Source organism: Mixophyes fleayi, chromosome 11 (genome assembly GCF_038048845.1).
Source record: "Mixophyes fleayi isolate aMixFle1 chromosome 11, aMixFle1.hap1, whole genome shotgun sequence".
In the NCBI taxonomy this organism is placed as follows: Eukaryota; Metazoa; Chordata; class Amphibia; order Anura; family Limnodynastidae; genus Mixophyes; species Mixophyes fleayi.
The window spans coordinates 1,906,073-1,933,251 of NC_134412.1; the positions used below are offsets into that span (position 1 = coordinate 1,906,073).

Genomic DNA, 27,179 nt, shown 5'->3' on the forward strand with positions numbered 1-27,179 from the left:
ATGAGGCACCATCATATAGACTGACACCTGTGAGGTATGAGGCACCATCATATATACTGACACCTGTGAGGTATGAGGCTCCATCATATATACTGACACCTGTGAGGTATGAGGCACCATCATATATACTGACACCTGTGAGGTATGAGGCACTGTACTATATACTGCCACCTGTGAGGTATGAGGCACTACTATATAATGACACCTGTGAGGTATGAGGCACCCTCATATATACTAACACCTGTGAGGTATGAGGCACTGTACTATATACTGCCACCTGTGAGGTATGAGGCACCGTACTATATACAGACCTTGTGAATCACACTGAGAGGCTGATTTATTATAAGAGGTAACTCGCCAGCAGTACGTCTCTTTCATGTCCCCCCATATAATACAGGGTTCGCACAGAATGAGCAGCGATATCGTTGAGATTCCCGGTTAGTAACGTGGAGGCTCTCGTACTGCCGCGATACCTGTTCTGTGTTTCCCATCTCAGGACGATGACAGGTCAGAAATAAAGCGTTATTATAGGGATACAGCATTTACTGTCAAAAGGTTTCAAAATATATATTTTCTTTAGTCTAAAATGTTTTATCATGTTTGTTATTGGAACTGGAAGGTGAAATCTCGGCCATCAGTTCCCTCCACGCCCGCAATCCGGCTCACACACCTATCGGCAGAGACTGCCCCTGCAAAGTCATAACCTAACCCTTACAGCTCCGGGGCCAATATCATGGGGCTGCAGAGAATGCGTGTGGTTCTCTCAGTCCGGAGGCTGCGCATTGTTCTCCTGTTCTGGAGGCTGCGCATTGTTCTCCTGTTCTGGAGGCTGCGCATTGTTCTCCTGTTCTGGAGGCTGCGCATTGTTCTCCTGTTCTGGAGGCTGCGCATTGTTTTCCTGTTCTGGAGGCTGCGCATTGTTCTGCTGTTCTGGAGGCTGCGCATTGTTCTTCTGTTCTGGAGGCTGCGCATTGTTCTCCTGTTCTGGAGGCTGCGCATTGTTCTCCTGTTCTGGAGGCTGCGCAATGTTCTCCTGTTCTGGAGGCTGCGCATTGTTCTCCTGTTCTGGAGGCTGCGCATTGTTCTCCTGTTCTGGAGGCTGCGCATTGTTTTCCTGTTCTGGAGGCTGCGCATTGTTCTGCTGTTCTGGAGGCTGCGCATTGTTCTTCTGTTCTGGAGGCTGCGCATTGTTCTCCTGTTCTGGAGGCTGCGCATTGTTCTCCTGTTCTGGAGGCTGCGCAATGTTCTCCTGTTCTGGAGGCTGCGCATTGTTCTCCTGTTCTGGAGGCTGCGCATTGTTCTCCTGTTCTGGAGGCTGCGCCTTGTTCTCCTGTTATGGAGGCTGCGCCTTGTTCTCCTGTTATGGAGGCTGCGCCTTGTTCTCCTGTTCTGGAGGCTGCGCATTGTTCTCCTGTTCTGGAGGCTGCGCATTGTTCTCCTGTTCTGGAGGCTGCGCATTGTTCTCCTGTTCTGGAGGCTGCGCCTTGTTCTCCTGTTATGGAGGCTGCGCCTTGTTCTCCTGTTCTGGAGGCTGCGCCTTGTTCTCCTGTTCTGGAGGCTGCGCCTTGTTCTCCTGTTATGGAGGCTGCGCCTTGTTCTCCTGTTATGGAGGCTGCGCCTTGTTCTCCTGTTCTGGAGGCTGCGCCTTGTTCTCCTGTTATGGAGGCTGCGCCTTGTTCTCCTGTTATGGAGGCTGCGCATTGTTCTCCTGTTCTGGAGGCTGCGCATTGTTCTCCTGTTCTGGAGGCTGCGCATTGTTCTCCTGTTCTGGAGGCTGCGCATTGTTCTCCTGTTCTGGAGGCTGCGCCTTGTTCTCCTGTTCTGGAGGCTGCGCCTTGTTCTCCTGTTCTGGAGGCTGCGCATTGTTCTCCTGTTCTGGAGGCTGCGCATTGTTCTCCTGTTCTGGAGGCTGCGCATTGTTCTCCTGTTCTGGAGGCTGCACATTGCTGTCTTAGTTATTTGACATCCAGCCTCTGTGTACAATCATTCCTGGAGGCCACGTGCCGCGTCCAGGACATGATGTTCAGCTTGCAGTCTTCAGGCCACACATTTATTCTGATTATTTATCTATTTACTTCTTCCCAGATTTTAATTCTTTATGCAAATAAACATTCACATGCAAAGCAAGAGATGCCGGAGGCTGTAGGAGGCCTGGGCTGCTAGAGAGCGCCTGGAACCCGCACCGTAGCTCTCTGGCCCCCTACAATCAGGGTCTGCAGCAGCTTTCATTAATGATCTTTGACCCCACACATGTATGTACCAGTCTCTGAGGCTACAGATACCTTCCTGGGGTACTGGGATAGGAGACAGATAAGGGAATGTGCCCCGTAGACTGTCCAGTGGACATGGCTGAGGCTCATAATTAGGGTGCACAGGACCCCACGCTGTATGAATCCCTCCTAAGCTGTGTACCATGATGGAGGCTGCGCAGAGACACAATCACAACCTCACAAACCAGAGACCTCCAGAACCGAGACTCTGATGGATCAGGACTGTCAGTGTCTGTACGACAGCTCGATAGGAACTGAACCCATCACCAGCTGTCACTGTCTCTCTGACATAGCTGGCGATGGATGGAAATCATCAATAAATGCTTTATTCTTTATATAAAGCATTTTCAATATCTAAGGATTTTACATATATATTTTATTTTATTCAAAATATTTTTTATCTATTATTAATTTTTTTTTTTTATCCAAGTGGTCCTGAAGGGTCAAACCTGACAATCCGCATGACGTATCCGTCTATCTGCAGTAACTGCTCTGCGGCAGCGGAGCAGCGATAACCCGCCATGGCATCATTTTCTTTGATAAACTGCTGCGATAAGAGATTTTTTTTATTGCTGTGTTAAGCAGAGATAAGAAACATCGGCCTTAACGTATAAAGAAAGGAACGTATTGGTAGAAAGACCCTCAGTCTGGGCATCAGCCCTCACAAGCTGTGAGTCTCTGAGCAGATGTCAGCCCTCGAAATCTCACCAACCACCCAAAAACCATCACCAGCCGCCACATATGGTTAATTGCCCTTCGATAATGAGACCCCAGCAACTGTTTATCAGATGATTACATTGTGTTCAGGCTTTAGAGTGTAAGACAAAGCCGTAACTTAATATTCTAGCGCCTGGCGCGAGAATGTCAAATGCCGCCCCCCTAGCCCTTAATTTTAACCAAATGAACCTAAATTATTCCTAAACTGCGCCCCCCTTCAGCGTTGCGCCCTGGGCGGTCGCCCCTATCGCACAGCCCTAGTTACGGCCCTGGTGTAAGATCTAATGAGAAGGATCCTTCACCAATGTCCCTGATTGTACAGCGCTTGAGAATAGATAGGTGATATATGAAGGAGACTGATATAGCGCCATTCTCAGGTATCGGCGTGTCTCCGGCAGATTATAGGTGTCTGGTCACCATGTTTGTGGAAGTAATTGCAGCATTATTCAGAGAGGGTCGTCTGTGAGCCGGCACTGAGACCAAATTGGTCATTTGTTAATTCTTCATTAGTATTCCAGTCTCACTGCTAATGAAGTTTTGTTAATGAGCCGATGGCAGCTGTTGTGTTGCTGGGAGGTGGCGGTAGAGACCAGGTAGTGAGATCAGATCCGCAGCCAAGAGAACAACTAGCGACTAATTTAACTCCTTGTTCACACTCATTTATTATTCAGATCACATGCAAATCATTGATGATATACAACAACCCCATTTGTGATCCAATCAACCAGTCAGGCGATTTGCGGCCGTGATATACATAGCAGAGCATGGTGACCCGCTCTATGTTAGGGGCTTAGCATCTAACATCCATAAAATGAGTAGAAAATACCCTTCGTGATGTGTTAGAGGTTGTGGCATGGTAGAAACCAGTGGCAAATCACAAGGAGTGCTGCTGTGGCCCCGGAGGGGAAGGGGCCCAGGTCACTCCTCCTCCGATGCTGTCCACTTCCCCCTGAGGTCACAGCTAGTGTGAAGGGAGGCTATACTGGCCTCTACTCAAACCTCCCACTACTTCATTATGATTTCCTCCTAAAATACTCAGTGGTTCGGTCATTTCTGGGTCACATTAATCATGACAGTGAGGGACAAGAGGCAGTTTTCTGAAGCTTTTAATCACTTTGCCTGAAAATAGCAATTTTTATGCCTCGTGAACCAACCGCAAAAGCAAATCAATAAGTGAATTTAGGAACCTGCTTTGCTGCAGACGTGTAATTGGTGAAAGTGGCCCACGGGCTCGGAGATTTCTACGCTGGGACTATATTCTACCTGTCGGGATTCATCTGGAGGGTCACAATAGTAGATTTAATGTTAATGAGACGTTATTAGAAGTAGAATATAAGTGAACTCAGGATTAAACGCCAAATGTGTAACTACGCTACGTAGATCAGTCATTGCAAAGTCAATGAGATATAATTAAAGGTAATTACGACCCTCGCCAACATGCATCAAAGAACGTAACGTGAAAGTCACACTACAGCTCCCATAATGACTAACTAAATCATGACGTAAATATCAAGGAAGTGCAGAAATAAAAATATATGGTAAGAATGGCGACTAACAGGCAGAAAAAGTGCAATTTTATGGTTCAGTTCAATAATAAGAAATCGTAACATTCCTGAGGCAAAAATGTCCAGGGTGAAATCTATTTAAGCTGTGACTGTCCCAGAAAATTAGGGACCGTTGGAAACTAAACCCACACTACATATACCGGTATACCTACAGTCACCTGAGCGCTAGATAACATCTTCACGTGCCAGAGGTGGGCGCCATCTAGTGGAAGTTACAACCTACCACCAAAATAACACAGCTACCAATGTACTCAGTAGAGACCATTGCTGTACGGTACTGGGGAGGAAAAAAGACATTTGGTGCCTGACTCATTAAAGAAAGTAAAGTTATGTGCTGTACTTTGCGTAATAACGCTCTGTGCATGCCCAGAAACAAACCATACATCAGTGAACGCAGTAACGTCCAGTTCATCTTCAAACGCTAAAGACCCATACTGCAGCCTACGATTTCATGGGCGGGGAAGGGGCGTGTGCCCTGAAGTCAATGTACAGTCAGGGCGTGCCAATCTCGAGCACACACAGCATCCAATCCAAGCTTTGGGCATCTCTCAGGTAGGTGATTTTCAGCCGTATCAGTTCCACCAGCTACAAGTTAGGTATAAGTGCTGATTACTAGTGATGACAGCTGTGTATACAGCTAGAACATGTGTTTGTAATCAGGAGCAACTGTAATAATGTATTTATGTACAGTAGACATTAATAACATACCAGATGTATCTTTTACATCCGCTCCTTGTTGAATACGGACGTGCGTATACCTGATTTATGGAAACGCACAATACATTTGTGTTGTAAACCTTAATGAATCAGACCCGTATTGTGGTCAGCTCCAGGGGCTCCCGTGCAATAGTTGCATTTATGGAGCAATTATCCAGCAGGCAAACAGCAACCCAACAATCTGAGAAGCTGCCCCCCAACCTGATCCTGCTACACCGCCATCAACATCTCCCACAGAAGCTGCAGACAAAAGTCTCCCCCCACGCGATACATTGCAACCATCTGATCATTATACATACATATTATACTTACATACATTGTACATTATTACAATACAACACAGAGTCACTTTTGATTTATATTATATAATAGCGTGTTCCTTACTGTTATCCATAGCATACGTACAGCCCCATCTGCAATGTATTGACCTCGGGTACTGGCGTAGCCTCTCCTGCTTATATACGGTGCTAATGCTATCTTGCTCTGGAGGTTTCTCATCACTTTGTTTCCTACCTGTTTGTTTTGCTCAAGTCGATGGTCCCAGAGGACAAGAGCCCAATGCAACGACAGATAAAAGAAAGCAGAGCGGATCATGGTGGTTACTGTGGAAGGAAGCCCCAGTACTGCATGGTTACACAATTCAGAGGAGAAATAAATGTTCTCCATGTAAAATTATGCTCCAAATTAGCTATGTGTCATTTTTTAATCCAATTCCTCTCCATACTATTGGATGAACTGAGTTCTCATCATGTTATAAGATGATCCAAATCCACATCATGTTATTATGTAATCCGATTTATCTCAATTTTATCTTATGATCCGAGTCCTCTCCATGTTATATGATGATCCGAGTCCTCTCCGTGTTATCTTATGATCCGAGTCCTCTCCATGTTATATGATGATCAGAGTCCTCTCCGTGTTATCTTATGATCCGAGTCCTCTCCATGTTATATGATGATCCGAGTCCTCTCCGTGTTATTTTATGATCCGAGTCCTCTCCATGTTATGTGATGATCCGTGTCCTCTCCATGTTATCTTGTGATCCGTGTCCTCTCCATGTTATCTTATAATCCGAGTCCTCTCCATGTTATAAGATGATCCGTGTCCTCTCCATGTTATCTTATAATCCGAGTCCTCTCCATGTTATAAGATGATCCGAGTCCTCTCCGTGTTATGAGATGATCCGAGTCCTCTCCATGTTATAAGATGATCCGAGTCCTCTCCATGTTATTTTATAATCCGAGTCCTCTCCATGTTATAAGATGATCCGAGTCCTCTCCATGTTATGAGATGATCCAAGTCCTCTCCATGTTATCTTATTATCCGAGTCCTCTCCATGTTATAAGATGATCCGAGTCCTCTCCGTGTTATGAGATGATCCGAGTCCTCTCCATGTTATGAGATGATCCGTGTCCTCTCCATGTTATCTTATGATCCGAGTCCTCTCCATGTTATCTTATGATCCGAGTCCTCTCCATGTTATCTTATGATCCGAGTCCTCTCCATGTTATCTTATGATCCGAGTCCTCTCCATGTTATCTTATGATCCGAGTCCTCTCCATGTTATCTTATGATCCGAGTCCTCTCCATGTTATCTTATGATCCGAGTCCTCTCCATGTTATCTTATGATCCGAGTCCTCTCCATGTTATCTTATGATCCGAGTCCTCTCCATGTTATCTTATGATCCGAGTCCTCTCCATGTTATCTTATGATCCGAGTCCTCTCCATGTTATCTTATGATCCGAGTCCTCTCCATGTTATCTTATGATCCGAGTCCTCTCCATGTTATCTTATGATCCGAGTCCTCTCCATGTTATCTTATGATCCGAGTCCTCTCCATGTTATCTTATGATCCGAGTCCTCTCCATGTTATCTTATGATCCGAGTCCTCTCCATGTTATCTTATGATCCGAGTCCTCTCCATGTTATCTTATGATCCGAGTCCTCTCCATGTTATCTTATGATCCGAGTCCTCTCCATGTTATCTTATGATCCGAGTCCTCTCCATGTTATAAGATGAATTTTGCTACTTTCTAATTGTAATCTTTTCACATATTAAGGTCCACATCTAGGAAAGTGACACTAGTCTGTGTTAAATCTAGAAGACATTAATAGGACTTCCAGCGCTTTCCATCCTCTAAGGCAATAATCATGAGAGTGACCTCTGAGCTGCAATCTCCTTGGAATATTTCCAGGCAGAGAATGTACATTGTGACACTGCTCAGTAACCATATTTCGCTGTATTTCATGGGATAATGTGAGCAGCACAATGGAGACACCAAGTTATTTCCAGAAGAAAGGAAACATCCGCTGTCTACCATTTATACCGTTTAACCCTTTGCCAGCCCAACAATCAAAGCAATCACCAGACACTTCAGCTGGGAGGTTAAAAGCAGCTCAGATGTTTTAGGCCAAATTGCTTTCAAATCCCCCTCCCCAGCACACCCCGCATCCCCAGCACACCCCGCATCCCCAGCACACCCCGCATCCCCAGCACACCCCGCATCCCCAGCACACCCGCATCCCCAGCACACCCCGCATCCCCAGCACACCCCGCATCCCCAGCACACCCCGCATCCCCAGCACACCCCGCATCCCCTGCCTCCTCACAGAAGCACAAGACAACTGGTCTTTGAGGTGATAAAACAAAGAGATCAGAAAATAAACAAAAAGATAATGATACTGGGACTGATACAGAGTGATGGTAAAAAGGGTTTAAGTTACTGAAATATAGCACAGAACTGAGTATTTCAGTATTTCTGCCCATATGCAGAGCTGAAGACATCTACAGATACAGTAACGGCAGCATATAGGCTGGGTTATCAGTGAGGATTCGCACCTGCCCTGTACAGATACAAATACGGGTGTACATTCATGTTTGTGCAGGTCTGCATGAGCCGCATGTGATTGAACACACGTTCACTAATATAGAACGCCCCCCTTCCCTTCACTGTCTCGCCTGTCCAGACGCTGTCGACCGCACGTATCAGAAGCACTCATATAGGCATGCTCCCACCGTTAGGGAATGCTCAGATACACTACGTAAGTTGGCGAATGTTCCACTCTGCATCATATCCTGTATGTCTATATGTGACAAAAACTCTTCCACACTCGTTATCACACACAGTGTAAAAGGGACATAAGGTCCATCACAGCCTCTGCTCTTATACAGTCTATAAGGGACACAGCTCCATCACAGCCTCTGCTCTTATACAGTCTATAAGGGACACAGCTCCATCACAGCCTCTGCTCTTATACAGTCTATAAGGGACACAGCTCCATCACAGCCTCTGCTCTTATACAGTCTATAAGGGACACAGCTCCATCACAGCCTCTGCTCTTACACAGTCTATAAGGGACACAGCTCCATCACAGCCTCTGCTCTTATACAGTCTATAAGGGACACAGCTCCATCACAGCCTCTGCTCTTACACAGTCTATAAGGGACACAAGGTCCATCACAGCCTCTGCTCTTACACAGTCTATAAGGGACACAAGGTCCATCACAGCCTCTGCTCTTATACAGTCTATAAGGGACACAAGGTCCATCACAGCCTCTGCTCTTACACAGTCTATAAGGGACACAGCTCCATCACAGCCTCTGCTCTTACACAGTCTATAAGGGACACAAGGTCCATCACAGCCTCTGCTCTTACACAGTCTATAAGGGACACAAGGTCCATCACAGCCTCTGCTCTTACACAGTCTATAAGGGACACAGCTCCATCACAGCCTCTGCTCTTACACAGTCTATAAGGGACACAGCTCCATCACAGCCTCTGCTCTTACACAGTCTATAAGGGACACAAGCTCCATCACAGCCTCTGCTCTTACATAGTCTATAAGGGACACAAGGTCCATCACAGCCTCTGCTCTTACACAGTCTATAAGGGACACAAGGTCCATCACAGCCTCTGCTCTTACACAGTCTATAAGGGACACAGCTCCATCACAGCCTCTGCTCTTACACAGTCTATAAGGGACACAAGGTCCATCACAGCCTCTGCTCTTACACAGTCTATAAGGGACACAAGGTCCATCACAGCCTCTGCTCTTATACAGTCTATAAGGGACACAAGGTCCATCACAGCCTCTGCTCTTACACAGTCTATAAGGGACACAAGGTCCATCACAGCCTCTGCTCTTACACAGTCTATAAGGGACACAAGGTCCATCACAGCCTCTGCTCTTACACAGTCTATAAGGGACACAAGGTCCATCACAGCCTCTGCTCTTACACAGTCTATAAGGGATCTTATGGATCAATATGGAAATTGTATTCAAGGGGAATAGAACAGTTACGTTGTAACAAATGCTAATAACTGCGGGCCTGATTCAGTAAGGATCTTAAATGAAGAGGATCCTTGTTTCAGTCTCCTGGACAAAACCATGTTACAATGGAAGGGGTTCAAATGTGTGTTTTGCACAAGGGTTAAACACTAACTGTTTTTTCATGTAACACACAAAAGCTTGATAGCTTATTTGTACACTGAAAGTTGATATGTGTGTGCTACATGAAAAAACAGTCAGTATTTAACTTATGTGCAAAACAGAACACCCATTTGAACCCCTTCCATTGTAACATGGTTTTGTCCAGGAGACTGAAATAAGGATCCTCCTTATTTAAGATCCTTAATGAATCAGGCCCTGCATTACCACAAAAACATATATAGCTAATATTTCCACCAGGATATAAACTCTGAATGCAATTTAAAGTAAGTTGTATTTAGCTGAAAACACATCCGAACATGTAATATTATTGATTGAGTCAGCTGTCACCCGCTATTCTGGTAGGTTATTCCACATCTTTACTACTCTTACCGCGAAGAACCCTTGAGGCACACAGATAAATGGATTGATTCACCTGCTCTGTCAGTAACAATTTTCTACCTTTACCATCTAGTAAAAGATAGGAAATTGTTATATAAATGTTATATATTACTGAGGGAAATGGCAAAAGCAGTGTACCCGGCACGACCACCCCATCAACTAATAGAATGACCTAGTCCCTGCACGCTACACCTGAGTTATAATTGGTCTATCCGCAGCAAACGAGACAGCTGTGAAACCAAATTACAGGAACTTATATAATATATATAAAACCGGCACTGAATTCAGAGGCGTAGATGCCGCCTATATTGATTAAATGTGGTCTCCGAGCTGTCACAGAAGGGCCCCGGGAGATGGACTCCTCTCCTAGTACTGCAGAGATGTAACGTTTGTATAATGAGAATCTAATAATTCAGCAGAAGCATCATACATGAATATTTCACACATCAGAATGTGCTGTAGGGATTTCTAATGAGATGAAAGACATTGTAAAGTGTTTAGTAGTAGCAGAGGAAGACTGTAAAATGTATCAGCGATCCCACTTACCAGTACAGGTGTCAGAGAGCGCACCCAGCATACAGAGGGTCCATGAGGACAAGGAACTAATCAGATGTACAATACTCCACCACCAACAATCATCCGTGCAATATCCCTCACACCATGTCTCTGGCATAACACAAGTAAATAGACACCTCCACTGAGCAATACTCAGTTCCAGAAACCAACAGTCATCTGATGCAGCATTGTGGCACAGTGGTTAGCATTGCTGGCTCACAGAGCTCGGGTTATGGGTTTAATACCCACCAGGAACCTCTCTATGTGGAGTTTGTATGTTCAGCTCACACAGATCTGTTCAGACACTGCTGAGCTGCCCTAGACATAGTCTGCATCAATATCTGAGCTTGTATTTGCCTTATTGCTGCAGTTTGATAAATGTGGCCTTATGTTAGCAGATGAGTGGATGGAAATCAGCTCAGGCACCATATAACGAAACAGCCTCTAGTTCTCTGGTGCTAGAGAAATATTCTAGATTTCAGAAGGAATTATATAATTAATATATAATAATTATTATAATCCTGCTTAAACCATGAAAATCCATAAAAACTAGACCTGCGTTTTCTTGTGGTCAGTGGGACTATATTCATTAACATCTAAGGATTCCTGCTCTGCACACTGCTCAAGTGACTCTCACATTTATCCCATCGCTTCCACGACTGGGTATTATCTGTTCTCAGGTCTCATTACTGCTGAGCGTGAGATACCATGAGAGGTCTATGTGACAGGGTCATGTATGTTATGTGATGGTGTCACGCATGTACAGATACAAGCGTACCCTAAAAGTACAACATTACAACACAAAGAAATAATGTGGTTTATTCTGTTTTTAGAATGAATGGACGGCTCTTTACCACTAGGAGTGAGTATAACATTGGACTAGATTAGGGTGAAGACTTCATAAAATATCCGGCTGGCTCCTGAATTCAATATTATTTTGTCCACCCCCAGATTAGTCCAGTGGTGGCAGCAGCAGCTTAAGCCCCTCCTACTGAGCTAAGAGGGCATATTTGGGAGAGAGTAAGGGGACGGTGACAAGGCCCAACCGGTCCCCAGCAACTAAACAGACAGGATAGAATAGGAGGTCAATCCTGTCACAGTAACGCTAATGGTTAAGATGAGATTTTTAATATTAGAATTGAGGCGAACAAATTTTTTATTTAAGATATAGGGGATTTTGGATAAAGCCACAGAAGTGACCCATATGCTAGAAGAGGAAACAATCCTTATTTAAAAAAGGGGGCTCTTGCGAATACAGACCCGTAATGGTGGACTTTGGTGAAGCAAAGATGTTAATCTTATTTCTCTCTCTCATTCCTCACCTCTCCGTGTATCTCATTCCTCTCTCTCATTCCTCTCCCCTCCGTGTATCTCATTCCTCTCTCTCATTCCTCTCCCCTCCGTGTATCTCATTCCTCTCTCTCATTCCTCTCCCCTCCGTGTATCTCATTCCTCTCTCTCATTCCTCTCCCCTCCGTGTATCTCATTCCTCTCTCTCATTCCTCTCACCTCTGTGTATCTCATTCCTCTCTCTCATTTCTCACCCCTCCATGTATCTCATTCCTCTCTCTCATTCCTCTCCCCTCCATGTATCTCATTCCTCTCTCTCATTCCTCTCCCCTCCATGTATCTCATTCCTCTCTCTCATTCCTCTCACCTCCGTGTATCTCATTCCTCTCTCTCATTCCTCTCCCCTCCATGTATCTAATTCCTATCACTCATTCCTCTCCCCTCCATGTATCTAATTCCTATCTCTCATTCCTCTCCCCTCCATGTATCTCATTCCTCTCTCTCATTCCTCTCACCTCTGTGTATCTCATTCCTCTCTCTCATTCCTCTCCCCTCCATGTATCTCATTCCTCTCTCTCATTCCTCTCCCCTCCATGTATCTCATTCCTCTCTCTCATTCCTCTCGCCTCCGTGTATCTCATTCCTCTCTCTCATTCCTCTCCCCTCCATGTATCTCATTCCTCTCTCTCATTCCTCTCCCCTCCATGTATCTCATTCCTCTCTCTCATTCCTCTCACCTCCGTGTATCTCATTCCTCTCTCTCATTCCTCTCACCTGCGTGTATCTCATTCCTCTCACCTCTGTGTATCTCATTCCTCTCTCTCATTTCTCTCACCTCTGTGTATCTCATTCCTCTCTCTCATTCCTCTCAACTCCATGTATCTCATTCCTCTCTCTCATTCCTCACCTCTGTGTATCTCATTCCTCTCTCTCATTCCTCTCACCTCTGTGTATCTCATTCCTCTCTCTCATTTCTCTCCTCTCCGTGTATCTCATTCCTCTCTCTCATTCCTCTCACCTCTGTGTATCTCATTCCTCTCTCTCATTCCTCACCTCTGTGTATCTCATTCCTCTCTCTCATTTCTCTCCTCTTCGTGTATCTCATTCCTCTCACCTCTGTGTATCTCATTCCTCTCTCTCATTCCTCTCACCTCTGTGTATCTCATTCCTCTCTCTCATTCCTCACCTCTGTGTATCTCATTCCTCTGTCTCATTTCTCTCCCCTCCATGTATCTCATTCCTCTCTCTCATTCCTCACCTCTGTGTATCTCATTCCTCTCTCTCATTCCTCTCATCTCTGTGTATCTCATTCCTCTCTCTCATTCCTCTCACCTCTGTGTATCTCATTCCTCTCTCTCATTCCTCTCACCTCCGTGTATCTCATTCCTCTCTCTCATTCCTCTCACCTCCGTGTATCTCATTCCTCTCTCTCATTCCTCTCCTCTCCGTGTATCTCATTCCTCTCACTCATTCCTCTCCCCTCCGTGTATCTCATTCCTCTCTCTCATTCCTCTCCCTCATTCCTCTCCCCTCCGTGTATCTCATTCCTCTCTCTCATTCCTCTCCCCTCCATGTATCTCATTCCTCTCTCTCATTCCTCTCCCCTCCGTGTATCTCATTCCTCTCTCTCATTCCTCTCCCCTCCGTGTATCTCATTCCTCTCTCTCATTCCTCTCCCTCATTCCTCTCCCCTCCGTGTATCTCATTCCTCTCCCTCATTCCTCTCCCCTCCGTGTATCTCATTCCTCTCTCTCATTCCTCTCCCCTCCGTGTATCTCATTCCTCTCTCTCATTCCTCTCCCCTCCATGTATCTCATTCCTCTCTCTCATTCCTCTCCCCTCCTTGTATCTCATTCCTCTCTCTCATTCCTCTCCCCTCCTTGTATCTCATTCCTCTCTCTCATTCCTCTCCCCTCCGTATATCTCATTCCTCTCTCTCATTCCTCTCCCCTCCATGTATCTCATTCCTCTCTCTCATTCCTCTCCCCTCCGTGTATCTCATTCCTCTCTCTCATTCCTCTCCCCTCCGTGTATCTCATTCCTCTCTCTCATTCCTCTCCCCTCCGTGTATCTCATTCCTCTCTCTCATTCCTCTCCCCTCCGTGTATCTCATTCCTCTCTCTCATTCCTCTCCCCTCCGTGTATCTCATTCCTCTCTCTCATTCCTCTCCCCTCCGTGTATCTCATTCCTCTCTCTCATTCCTCTCCCCTCCGTGTATCTCATTCCTCTCTCTCATTCCTCTCCCCTCCGTGTATCTCATTCCTCTCTCTCATTCCTCTCCCCTCCGTGTATCTCATTCCTCTCTCTCATTCCTCTCCCCTCCGTGTATCTCATTCCTCTCTCTCATTCCTCTCCCCTCCGTGTATCTCATTCCTCTCTCTCATTCCTCTCCCCTCCGTGTATCTCATTCCTCTCTCTCATTCCTCTCCCCTCCGTGTATCTCATTCCTCTCTCTCATTCCTCTCCCCTCCGTGTATCTCATTCCTCTCTCTCATTCCTCTCCCCTCCGTGTATCTCATTCCTCTCTCTCATTCCTCTCCCCTCCTTGTATCTCATTCCTCTCTCTCATTCCTCTCCCCTCCATGTATCTCATTCCTCTCTCTCATTCCTCTCACGTCTGTGTATCTCATTCCTCACCTCTCCGTGTATCTCATTCCTCTCTCTCATTCCTCTCACGTCTGTGTATCTCATTCCTCACCTCTCCGTGTATCTCATTCCTCTCTCTCATTCCTCTCACCTCTGTGTATCTCATTCCTCTCCCCTCCGTGTATCTCATTCCTCTCCCCTCTGTGTATCTTATTCCTCTCTCTCATTCCTCTCCCCTCCATGTATCTCATTCCTCTCTCTCATTATGCTCATTTCCGTGTATCTTATTACTCTCTCTCATTTCTCTCCTCTCCGTGTATCTCATTCCTCTCATCTCCGTGTATCTCATTCCTCTCTCATTTCTCTCCTCTCCGTGTATCTCATTCCTCTCACCTCCGATATCTCATTCCTCTCTCTCTCATTCCTCTCCGTGTATCTCATTCCACTCTCTCTCTCATTCCTCTCCGTGTATCTCATTCCTCTCTCTCATTTCTCTCCTCTCCGTGTATCTCATTCCTCTCACCTCCGTGTCTCTCATCCCTCTCTCTCTCATTTCTCTCCTCTACGTGTATCTCATTCCTCTCCCCTCCACGTATCTCAGGCTAATCATGGAGATAAAATAGACTCAGGGCTATGATGGTAACCATGACATTCCAGTGTAATCTGATAATTTACCATGGTATATTTTGAAAGGGGCATGTGATTGTAATGTTTCCCTCACACGACACTGTATGTAACACAAGTTACATTATTTTGGCTCTTTCTAAACAATCCTCATTGACTCAAGTGCCATCAGTGTGATAATCTGCAGAATTATGGTGTTTAATTAGACTATTTGATCAAATTAATTTAAAGGCTTCCTGTCTCTGGGAGATCTGTGGATTAGGATTTATTGCACCTAAAACTCGTTAACTCTCATCATTAGGAGGCAGAGCTGTTTCTGCTAATTTACACTGGGATTTGTTCACAGGCTGCCCTATCAGTATACTTCCAACAGGGGTAAAATACATCCAACATACAACAGAAAGACCTAAAATATCGTTTAACTGCACAAAGGAAACCGGCGTTATTTGTCCGGAGACGCCAGATTTTGCTGCTCCCAGACATCATGGTAACTACAGTCTATGTATTGTGAGAAAGCAATCAGGCTTAAGATAAACACAGGGGTAAGATAAGTCCTCTACCAAGGTGTGGATGTAGCACAGCGCTGAGGGATATGTAATAAAGGCTCAGACCACTGGAGCACACTGCGCTGCGTCTGTCTCCACGTGATCTTGGTGCTGATTGTAAGAGAAAATAAATAGGCCGAGCACAGTGTCAAGGGCATACAGCTGTCGCTGACATCAGGAGACGACATACCATCCTTATGTGTGTGTAAGGAAGCGTACACGCATGACACATTATAACATACGTCCAGAGCCCACTCATGAAATGAGTTGTATGTGGAACTTACATACAACAACGCAATTTAAATCACTCCTTTAGAGAACTGTGCTTAGATCGGCGTCATGTGGCGTTAGGGGGAATTCCGATAACGGGGCTTATTTATGGGCTGAGAACATACACATGTAAGAAAGTGTAATCTCATGGGATGTTCCGTCGGACGCAGCTCCAGGATTTGGCGTAGAAGTGTGTAGTATACTCATGTCACGCAACACTGTGCAGCGTACCGCTGAAGCAGTAAAGTCACATGACCTATTTGTACACAATATAATAATATAATGAATGAGAGAATACTATCTCCGCTGATTAATAAATGTCACGTGCTCAATAAACAATGAAATCCCCACACAAATTAAATTAAATACAAACATATCCACATTTCCACTTTAAAAACCAAATGGGAAATCATCTTATCTGCCACGGAGCAAATAGGAATGTCAATTTAGTTATGTGACTAGACAGACGCCAGTTCATACAATATATCCGCACACTATGCACTGGCGGTGGGAGGTCAGCCACACGGACACATACATGTGCAATACGGCGAATCTTACACATTAAAATCCCTGACATACGTCCAACTGTAACTGAACCCCAGGGGTGCACATCTGCAGCTGGACAAACCATGGGATGTAAATAGATTATTGCACGCAATACCGGACAAATTCTGGGTAGCTTTAAATTTCACACTACTACTTTCATTATACTACAGCATCCAAATCCTGTGCAAATCCCTTATGTGTTATACGGTATTACTAGGAGTTCTGTGAGCCACAACAATTATCACTCACATATGCAAAGTACCACCGCCACAGCCACTGCAGCCGATACAAGTCCAAACATATCAGTACTGCATTGGTGTCATCTGGTATCGCTGTTCTTTATATAAACACTAAATAAATAAGTAGATACACAGTACCACCGCGTATCTATCATCGTCAGTATCCTGCCTTCTATTTATTCACCTACACACACAGTACCACCGCCACTAACTCCAGTATCTTTATTCACCTACACACACAGTACCACCGCCACTAACTCCAGTATCTTTATTCACCTACACACACAGTACCACCACTAACCCCCAGTACATTTATTCACCTACACACACAGTACCACTGCCACTAACTCCAGTATCTTTAATCACCTACACACACAGTACCACCGCCACTAACTCCAGTATATTTAATCACCTACACACACAGTACCACCGCCACTAACTCCAGTATATTTATTCACCTACACACACAGTACCACCGCCACTAACTCCAGTATATTTAATCACCTACACACACAGTACCACCGCCACTAACTCCAGTATATTTAATCACCTACACACACAGTACCACCGCCACTAACCCCCAGTACATTTATTCACCTACACACATAGTACCACCGCCACTAACTCCAGTATCTTTATTCACCTACACACACAGTACCACCACCACTAACTCCAGTACATTTATTCACCTACACACACAGTACCACCACCACTAACTCCAGTATATTTATTCACCTACACACACAGTACCACCACTAACCCCCAGTACATTTATTCACCTACACACACAGTACCACCGCCACTAACTCCAGTATCTTTAATCACCTACACACACAGTACCACCGCCACTAACTCCAGTATCTTTAATCACCTACACACACAGTACCACCGCCACTAACTCCAGTATCTTTATTCACCTACACACACAGTACCACCACCACTAACTCCAGTATCTTTAATCACCTACACACACAGTACCACCGCCTCTAACCTCCAGTATATTTATTCACCTACACACACAGTACCACCGCCACTAACTCCAGTATATTTATTCACCTACACACACAGTACCACCGCCACTAACTCCAGTATCTTTAATCACCTACACACACAGTACCACCGCCACTAACTCCAGTATCTTTATTCACCTACACACACAGTACCACCACCACTAACTCCAGTATCTTTAATCACCTACACACACAGTACCACCGCCTCTAACCTCCAGTATATTTATTCACCTACACACACAGTACCACCGCCACTAACTCCAGTATATTTATTCACCTACACACACAGTACCACCGCCACTAACTCCAGTATCTTTATTCACCTACACACACAGTACCACTGCCTCTAACCTCCAGTATATTTATTCACCTACACACACAGTACCACCACTAACTCCAGTATCTTTAATCACCTACACACACAGTACCACCACCTCTAACCTCCAGTATATTTATTCACCTACACACACAGTACCACCACTAACCCCCAGTACATTTATTCACCTACACACACAGTACCACTGCGCGGCTCTGTGACCCATATCCTTAATTTCTCTCCCTTTTACGACATAACTCATACACGGGAACAGACGGACCTGCTGCCATTAGTGGATCTCATTCCTCCCACCTTTCGGTGTCAGAACTGGGCGACTGGAGACCCACAGACAGCTGTGAGGTGAGGAGGGTACAGCCGTATGTGTACCCCCTGGTAGGGGCTCTGTAAGGACACCACATATAAATCACACAGCCAGCGGTCTGCGCTGCCAGCCAGACACACTAAGCCAATGGTTGGCACAATTATTTGTCTACCATCTGGAATGTCATTGTCATCTGTTAGGTGGCACATTGTGCCCCCCCCCCCCTCTGTCACCATGTCAGTGGTACAATGGTATCAGTTGTATTATTATACAGCTATAAAACTTTGGGGACCAACTCTGTCCCTATATCTGCTGAGTGGGATGTAAGCAGTGATATGAGGGTCCCCCTGCCCCGCTCTCTGGGTCTCCCACCAACCTGGCGAAGGTCACACATCGCACCGAGGGGCCCTGAACTTACACAAAGGTGACTGACTGCTCTATATAGGACCAGGGAGCGGGATCTCCTCACACAGAGACATTAACCATCACTGGTCCCTCTGCACCATAATATAATATTATAGAGGCTCCATGACCTGAGCTACACAAAGCCCCCACATCATGCAGATGGATAGAGTTATGTACTTACCGTATGCAGCTGCGGAGAGGAGAAGAAAATCCTGCACAATCCTCCGAATCCCAAACCTACAATCCCAGGGAGACACTGAGCCAATAGCAGCAAAGGAGACAGCCTCCCCTACAGCTGCACCTTGCAGAGAGAGAGGGGGAGAGAGAGAGGGAACGAGGGAGAGAGAGGGAGATGGGGAGAGATAGAGGGAGAGAGAGAGAGATGGGGAGAGAGAGGGAGCAAGAGAGACAGAGAGAGAGATGGGGAGAGATAGAGGGAGCGAGAGAGAGAGAGAGAGATGGGGAGAGAGAGAGAGACTGAGGGAAAGAGGGGGAGAGAGAGAGAGAGAGGAGCTGCCTCCCATCCCCCTCTATTCCATTCTCTCCACTCCTGCTTCATTCTGGGATTTCCAATCATTTTAGGCTGTGAGAAGTGATAAACTGCACATATCTTCCCCGGTGACTTTCATACAGTCTGAGCCTCCTATCTACAGGCTCCTGGGTGCTACAGGGTTAATGAGACACGCAGGTCTGAGAGAGACATTAATCCCAGAGGCACAATGCAAGGGAAACCTCAATCACCTGGAGACTCCAGAGCAATAGGACATGATCTGGGGTTAGCAGGAGGGGGAATGGCAGCCAACATATCTCAGGAAGTAGTGGATACAAGGAGCAGCCACCCAGCTGATGTTTTATACAGAGAATCAATGAATGCAACATAGTATCCAGCAGACATTATAATCTTATATGTGTAAATCCCCACACATTCCACAGCGCGTATAACACAGGAACAGAGCTTCAGCCAAACAGAATGAGGACACAAGAGCTTACAATTTAATGGGAAACAGAGGAGCTGATACAAGTGGCACAAAAGTGTGTTTTCAACAAATGACGTTTCCTAAAGCACAGCGTCTATGTACCTCCTAATATGTAATCTACACAGTGCATGCTCCATTTATATGTAACAATAATACACTTATAGTGATGCACAGAGGACAATTATAAGGACTTAAGTTTATAAATAAATAAATAAATAGCTCCCAAAATTAGGGTTAGTTAAACTAAATCAGGGATAGGCACTGTGTGACTCTCTGGGTGGAGTGGAACTACAAGTCTCAGCTTCTAGGTGGCAGTATGGGTAGGCTGGGATTTGTAGTTCCACAACAGCTCTCAAACAGTTGGAGGAGTTGAAGTGTGTGTTACTATACTGCTCACGGGGTAACTCCCAGCACTGCCCCCCAGAAAGAGGGAACGTGGATGAGCGTCGTTTACTGTGGTCAGTGCCGACACGTCTCTGATGAGTGCGAGCTGGGAGAGCACAATGTTGTTATAATGTTGTAGGATGTAACCAGGGGCTCCCACAGGGGGCCATCTGCCCCCCGGGCCAGTCCCATAGTGGGCTACCTAGTGCTGGGCCACCTGCCGAGTCTCGCCCCCCCCAGCCGGCCCCTGCTCTATATACACTGGGCATCTCCCGCCAGTTCCTCCGGATGTGTCTGGATGTAGCAGTACCAGCCCGCCCCCAGTCCCCCATAACTGGGTATTTTGTTGGACTGTCTCCCTGGCCAGGGGGGGGGGATTTCGTATTGTCATGGTAACCAGATGAAAGCTGCACTATCCGGAGCTCCATGGGGGGCCGGGGGCTGAGTTATTCCTGTATTGTTGTGTAAAGCAGGAGATTCCCCCCAGCAGGTCCCTGGTGGGTTTGTTCTCGGCCTAATTACACAGCGGCCCCTGCACTGAGGGTCGGAGTCACCCCGGTTACTGGTGGTTACACCCCGATACACAGAACATAGAGGTCATATGACTCCTGTTCACACACAATTGGTACGTCTGTCCTCGTCATGTGTTCTTCCTGGTGCCCCTAATATCCTCTACACCCCTGATACCCCATATATTGGGGTATCGCATCCCCCCACAGGAGCAAATGCACTACTTACATGTAATTCTGGACACATATGATACGTGCGGTGCAGATAGATCACACACGTGTAGTAAACATGAAGTGACTGCAGTGGAGCTGGTGCGTTAATGTGTCTGGTTCTACGGATCTAACAGCTGTCCTATAATAGATGATTGTACTCTATATTATCAGACACGTAAAGAGAGCAGCAGTAGAGAAGTCACTGGTAACAGAGCTTACAATCTAAAAGGAAAGTTGCCTCGGTACGGTTAGGCAATGTGTGGCATGTAACATTGGTTATATATTATATATTGTATAATCACGCCGCCATGGGTGTACATGTCTAGGCCGGCTAGTGTCCCTATCACCGCTAACAGTCAGCTGTGCTTAGGGTACTCAGTTGCCCCCAGGACTAATGCACAAGGTATTTATCAACAAGTGACTGAAGGTGCCAGACCTAGGAAACCACAGGGATAAAACAGAACACACGTCAAGATCAGCAACAGCCAATCAGTATCCATCAGAAGAGACCAAATCCAGGGTGAGGAAGGACTAGGAGCTAGGCTGAGTGCACACTACAGAATTTTCCGACCAATGTGTCACCTGCAACGATTTTACCAATGACTGAAAAATAAAGCCCCGATCATTATGCCGACTCCTGTGTACATACTACACACACAGGCCCGGCGCTCCCATTAGGCAAGGTTAGGCACTTGCATAGGGCGCTGGGCTCTGGAGGGCGCCTAGAGGGCGCCACAGTATTCTAAAATACTTTAAAACTGTGCGGCGACCGCTGACCATACCTGTCATGGCCGCCGCACAGCATCAGATGGACGGGGAGGGGGGAAGAGGCTATTGCTCACCACCGCCGCCTCTGTGCTCCGTCTCCTCCCCTCCACTTACTAGTGTCAGTGAGTGGAGGGGAGGAGAAGGAGCAGAGAGGCGGCGGTGGTGAGACAAGGTAAGGAGATGAGGGAGGAGGGTGGCGATTTTTGCGGGGGGGGGGGGGGGTTAAAATGCCTAGGGCACCGTGGACCCTAGCACCGGCCCTGTACACACGTTACATGGTTTACCGTCAGATGTGCGCTCTCCATCTGCCATAACCACGTGGCTCTGCGCACTCTATAGAGATCTATGGACACTGCCGGTCCTCAGTGTAGACACTGCAGGATTGAAACGAGAGTTATAGTTCTGCCAACAATCATATGAAACGACAACCGGTACTCGGGATGACTGTCATTCATCGTTTAACTGGGGCAGCACATTGGCTCAGTGGTTGGCACTTCTGCCTCACAGCACTGGGGTCATGAGTTCAATTCCCGACCATGGCCTTATCTGTGTGGAGTTTGTATGTTCTCCCCGTGTTTGCGTGGGTTTCCTCCGGGTGCACCGGTTTCTTCCACACTCCAAAAACATACTGGTAGGCTAATTGGTTGCTATCAAAATTGACCCTAGTCTGTGTCTATCTCTCTCTCTGTCTGTGTGTCTGTCTGTGTATGTTTGGGAATTTAAAATGCTGGTTTATCCTGTAATTGGCCCAACAGTCGGATGAAAAACTTGTAGTGTAAAGGTAACAGGCGGTATGAGGGTCCGGAATAGTTACTAGCCGTTCTTATGTCAGGATAAAATAGGGATTTATATACTAACAGTTCTTATATCAGGATAATATAGGGTTACTTCCCGTTTAAATGTTACCTCTGTATATGAGATTTATAACGTACGACTATTTGGGAATTGAAGTGATTTCAGCTCCCCGGGAACATAATACTAACTGTGTTTACAATGTCAACATGAAACACGGAACATCCTCCATTATATTATTCATATCACCATAATAACATGAAATATTTATATGGGGATCTGCGGCTGTAACGAGGAATCTGTCACAAGTGTTTTATCAAATACTGTGAGAAAAAGGAATCATAACGCGTCTCGTGTGACTGCGCCGTGTACAGCGCAGGTGTCATCCGGCTCCTGTCAGTCACATCCATCAGACACAACATTATAACCACTGACAGTGAAGTGAATATCACTGATTATCTGGTTACAATGACATATTGCTGTGTTGGAAGCAGGAAAAATGGGTGTAAGGATCTGAGTGACTTTGACAAGGGCCAAATAGTGATGACTGGGTCAGAGCTTCTCCAAAACGGCTTGTTGGTGTTCCCGGTATACAGTGGTTAGTACCTACCAAAAGTGGTCCAAGGAAGGACAATTGGTGACTGGGTCTTGGGAGCCCAACGCTCATTGATGCGAGTGGGGAGTGAAGACTGGGGTGTCTGGTCCAGTCCCACAGAAGGGTTACTGTAGCACAAATTACTGATAAAGTTACTCCTGGCTGTGATAGAGTCATAGGCGCCCAAGGCTCATTGATGCGAGTGGGGAGTGAAGACTGGGGTGTCTGGTCCAGTCCCACAGAAGGGTTACTGTAGCACAAATTACTGATAAAGTTACTCCTGGGTATGATAGATCACACAGAGCATCGCGGCTTCCTGCGTATGGGGCTGCGTAGCCGCAGACTGGTCACAGAGCCCATGCTGACCACTGTCCACCGCTGAAAGTGCCTACAACGGGCATTTGAGAACTGGACCATGCAGCAATGGAGGAAGGTGGCCTGGTCTGATGAATCACAGTTTCTGTTACATCATGTGGACGGCCGGGTGTGTGTGCTGTTTATCTGGGGAAGAGATGGCACCAGGATGCACTATGGGAAGAAGGCAGCCGGCAGAGGCAGTGTGATGTTCTGGGCAATGTTCTGCTGGGAAACCTTGGGTCCTGGGATTCATGTGGATGTTACTATGACATGTTCCACCTTCCTTAACATTGTTACAGACCAAGTACACCCCTTCATGGCAGCGGTATTCCCTGATGGCAGTGGCCTCGTTCAGCAGGATAATGTGCTCTGTCACACTGCACAAAGTGTTCCGTAATGGTTTGAGGAACATGACAAAGAGTTCAAGGTGTTGACTTGGCCTCCAAATTACTCAGATCTCAATAGAATCGAGCATCTGTAGGATGTGCTGGAAGAACATGTCCCAGCCACGGAGACCCCACCTCACAACTTACAGGACTTAAAGGATCTGCTGCTAACGTCTTGGTGCCAGATACCACAGGACACCTCCAGAGGTCTTGTGAAGTCCATGCCTCTGTGGGTCAGAGCTGTTTTGGCGGCACAAGGGTGGACTGTACAATATTAGGCAGGTGGTGTTAATGTTGTGGCTGATCGGTGTACATTCAAATAGTGTTTATGAATATTTCACTGGATGCCACCCTTCGATTAATCAAGAAACATTACACACAAGGGCCACAGCAGTGACAGAGTGGGCAGCACGGTGGGTCAGTGGTTAGCACTTCTGTCTCACAGCACTGGGGTCATGAGTTTGATTCCAGACCATAGTCTTATCTGTGAGGAGTTTGTATGTTCTTCCTGTGTTTGCGTGGGTTACCTCCGGGTGCTCCGGTTTCCTCCCACACTCCAAAAACATACTGGTAGGTTAATTGCCTGCTAAGAAATAAACCCCAGTCTGTGTGTGTGTGTGTGTTTTAGGGAGTTTAGATTGTAAGCCCCAATGGGGCAGAGACTGATGTGAGCGAGTTCTCTGTACAGCGCTGCGGAATTAGTGGCGCCATATAAAGAAATGATGATGATGATATATCTGATACATGACCCCCCGTCCCGTAGACACTGACAATATCCACACCACAGTGCGCAGTTTGCAGGTCTGTAGCAAGATGGTTCTCTGATTCCAGAACCTTCCAGAGAAATAGTTCTTATTCCCATTGTCCTGTAGGTCCATGTGTCCGAGAGACGAGCAAACACAGGATTCTCCCATCCAATCAATCTTATAGATGTTCCCTATCCGCCATCTAGTGGTGACTGTGTGATCCTGCAGTATCTTCAAAGTGGGACTGAAAGCGTCAGTAACACAAACACAAGTAGTAATACAAGAAGTGTGTCATAAATAAAGTCCTATTATAAAGGGCAGTTCCAGGGCAAAGATGGCGACAGTAGAAGGTGAATGAATGTTCACTGTTCAAAAAATAATGTAAAAATGATTGGCAAACGTGGTCTGCTAATGGCTAGTTAGTTAACCTAGTTTCTGGAGTGTGGGAGGAAACCGGAGCACCTGGAGGAAACCCACGCAAACACAGGGAGAACATACAAACTCCTCACAGATGGGGCCATGGTTGGGAATTGAACTTATGACCCCAGTGCTGTGAGACAGAAGTGCTAACCACTGAGTCACCGTGCTGCCCAACCTGTGGAAGACCGCACTCAAATATAATCTAGCAAAACAACACCCCACTGCCCAATCTATAACCACCTGGGACTTCCAATGTAACAGAACCAGCTAGTATGGTAGTGTCCGGTATGGAACCAATATACACCCTATAGAACCATATAACTGTACATCAAGGAGGGGCAGGGGCCAGTCCCTAGTGGGCTACCTTGGGCTAGGTCATTGGGCCGCCTGCATTTTTTCCCTTTAAAATAGGCTAAACCACACACACTTGTATTTCACTCCAGGATTATTTCCAGAGCCAGTCCCAGGCCTTTAAGATTTGTTCCTGTGTTCCCCACACTGTCCAACTTCTTCTGCTTACATGATGTAATTATCACTATCTGGTCCTATGCTACAGGCTGTACACATGAATATTTATTGAAGAGGGATCATTAAAATTCAAAAACTGTTCAGAATCATGGCAGGGATTGTATGTAAGAGGCGAACACATCGCTCTTTCGGTAGAAGCAAAAAAAACAACGTTTTATGTGATCAGTAAAAATGTTTCATTTTAGTAAACATAAAATAAAAAGATGCGTTTTGTCTGGATGGCGTTAAAGACCAATAACTGCTGTAATATAAGGAGAGAGCGTCCGGTTTGTACAGAGAACGATACTGCGACTAATGGAGACTCACAGTGTTGGACCTGTATACATGTTATACACCCTACAGAATACCGGGGTGCATGTGGTTATTTCTAATGGTTCCTCTTTGTGTAGTAGACGTGTACCTGGGGGAAAAAGGATTAGGCCGCGATTTGCCTTATTCAGCGACTATCTTGGGTTGGTTTGAACCCGCCGACGTATGAAAGTGCGAGTTGATATTGGATTTCGGAACCTGAAGATCGCAGGTTAATACATGTAAAGTCACCGACAATCTCCAGCAAAAGTCACTCTTTGACCCCCTTTCCCAGGTGAGACTGAATACAGCACAATGACTCAGTGCCGGAGCGATCAGGATGGTCCCGGGGGATGTGGTCGCTCAGCAATAATGATTTCTACATAAAGATGATCCACGTGTAATAAACGTGTATTGATCACACAGATGATGGGCACAAGCTGGTTATAGCAGACATTAGGTATGAGGAGACGCTGCCAGGGATGTCCCCAGCATGGAGAGCTGCACAGTAACACTTCTGCTGCTCTATACACCGGATGTAATTCTCAGTATCTGTTCTTACACTTTGTACATAGACAGCTGCACAGTAACACTTCTCCTGCTCTTTACACTGGATGTAATTCTCAGTATCTGTTCTTACACTTTGTACATAGACAGTTGCACAGTAACACTTCTCCTGCTCTTTACACTGGATGTAATTCTCAGTATCTGTTCTTACACTTTGTACATAGACAGCTGCACAGTAACACTTCTCCTGCTCTTTACACTGGATGTAATTCTCAGTATCTGTTCTTACACTTTGTACATAGACAGTTGCACAGTAACACTTCTCCTGCTCTTTACACTGGATGTAATTCTCAGTATCTGTTCTTACACTTTGTACATAGACAGTTGCACAGTAACACTTCTCCTGCTCTATACACCGGATGTAATTCTCAGTATCTGTTCTTACACTTTGTACATAGACAGCTGCACAGTAACACTTCTCCTGCTCTTTACACTGGATGTAATTCTCAGTATCTGTTCTTACACTTTGTACATAGACAGTTGCACAGTAACACTTCTCCTGTTCTATACACTGGATGTAATTCTCAGTATCTGTACCACACATTACCTCTGCTATGTAATGTGAGAACATTTACATATGAAATAGATTATTACGGTGCGCAGCAGACCGGCGGGGTTGGGGTCAGCGGGCTCCCCGGAGGGGTTATTATTGGCTGTGTCACATGTTCCGTTAGACATATAATAAAACCAGGATGTCAGCGACATTCTGGGGTCCTGGGATAAAAATAAGTCTTTCATGAGCTCGCCCCTAAACAAAGCGTCTCTGTGTCACATCCACGCTGTCGTCAGATATTCCAGGCTCTGAAGTCAGGACAGAGACTTATTCTATAAATACCCCG

General features: G+C 46.0%; 1 protein-coding gene across 13 annotated transcripts in view; it reads right to left on the reverse strand.

Moving 5' to 3' along the window:
* RAP1GAP (RAP1 GTPase activating protein) overlaps positions 1-27,179 on the reverse strand; it is a 122,949-nt gene that overhangs the window by 52,136 nt on the left and 43,634 nt on the right. For 2 of the 13 annotated variants that reach the window (XM_075191374.1, XM_075191373.1), the window contains exon 1: positions 18,992-19,200. The exons of the other annotated variants lie outside the window; for them this stretch is intronic. The gene's annotated coding sequence lies outside the window, so the exon portion shown is untranslated. Of the gene's footprint in view, positions 1-18,991; positions 19,201-27,179 lie in introns of those variants that run through there. 13 annotated transcript variants of the gene reach the window in all.